This window comes from Myxine glutinosa, chromosome 14 (assembly GCF_964187855.1).
Source record: "Myxine glutinosa chromosome 14, kmMyxGlut1.1, whole genome shotgun sequence".
NCBI lineage: Eukaryota > Metazoa > Chordata > Myxini > Myxiniformes > Myxinidae > Myxine > Myxine glutinosa.
The window spans coordinates 31,620,176-31,621,448 of NC_136274.1; the positions used below are offsets into that span (position 1 = coordinate 31,620,176).

Here is a 1,273-nt window from a genome sequence, read left to right on the forward strand (position 1 = left end):
GAGCAGCGATCGGAATCGTAGGCCTCACAGAGCAGTGCACGCGACGGGTGCCGCGCGCGCGATTCGCGCGTGGAGGTGCTTCCGAGTCATGTCAAGGGAGTCATGTCAAGGCATGACAGTCAAGGGAGTCGTGAACACTCGCGTGGTCATCTCATCTCGGGCCGAGGCACGCAAATCAGTTGGTCGGGCCGTCGGCTCCAAGCGGGTCCGTCATTCCGACGGGGTTTCGGCCACAGGACGTTGCCCAGTAGCATCGTTCTCCAGGCGTCTTGCCGGAGTCCGTCATGCCTGCTCCGGCGTTCGGGCCTCAGGAGAGCAGTTCGCGTTTTGACGACGCGGTCCCGCAAAAGGCTTGCGAGGTCCCCATCGCATTCGGTAATTTTGAGGCAGACCGGCGGCGAGAGTAGTCGGAGCTCCGTAGCTGGAGCTAGCTCGACGGGTCCTCTGCCGGTCATTCTTCTCCGAGGTGGGCCTCGCAGGAGCGCGGAGAATGTCGGGAACGCTCGTCTGTGATCTGCGTTCATCCGGCCATCGCAAGACTCGTGTCCCGCCATTTCCGAAGATCATAATTGAAATTAAGTGTTGTGAAAATCAACCAAATCCACAACTCGTCCCATAGATAGGTTTAATTTCAATTAGATCGTAACATCATCCTGTAAAATACACCATGCAACATATATGTCAGGATCAAGGCATCATATGAGAAAGATTGGATATATCAGTCAATGCCAGCAAGCCTAGAATATAAGTGGGTACGTACCATTCAATTCTACATGTCATTGTATAAAGTCGCAGGAGTGGCCTCGAGTCGCGGACGTCCCGAGGTCTTATAGACACCGCCCAGTGGTTTAAGTGAGCGTCACACCTGGGTTCAACTTACATTTTCACCACAAAGCCCGTTCCTCAGTAACGACGCTTGGTGAGGCGAGCGCAGCGAGCCGAGCCAAGCTAGTATATATATATATATATCTGTGCAGTGTCTGTGTTGTGTTGTCCTGTGTTGTTTTGTCCTGTGTTGTCACTGAACTACTTTCTCAAACTTTTGTAAAATCGTACCAAACTTCTGGTATGCACATATCTCTCCCGTCGGTATGTCCTAAGGGTATTTTTTTTGAAAAAATTTCGAATATATATATATTTTTGGGGGGGAATTTTGTGGGGGAAAAAAAATATTTTCAACTTAAGTTTTCAACTTCAATTGTTTATATAATGTGATATTAGTGGGGCGGTTTACCTAGGATATTCAAACCTATTGTGCATTTTTTTGATAAAA

The 1,273-nt window shown here is 49.2% G+C and overlaps 1 long non-coding RNA gene across 1 annotated transcript; it reads right to left on the reverse strand.

Moving 5' to 3' along the window:
- Positions 1-608: 608 nt before the first annotated feature.
- LOC144888845 (uncharacterized) lies at positions 609-879 on the reverse strand. The gene is made up of 2 exons (XR_013621413.1): positions 761-879; positions 609-653 (listed from the first exon to the last, which is right to left on the reverse strand). It is a non-coding gene; the product is annotated as an uncharacterized LOC144888845 (long non-coding RNA).
- Positions 880-1,273: the final 394 nt, after the last annotated feature.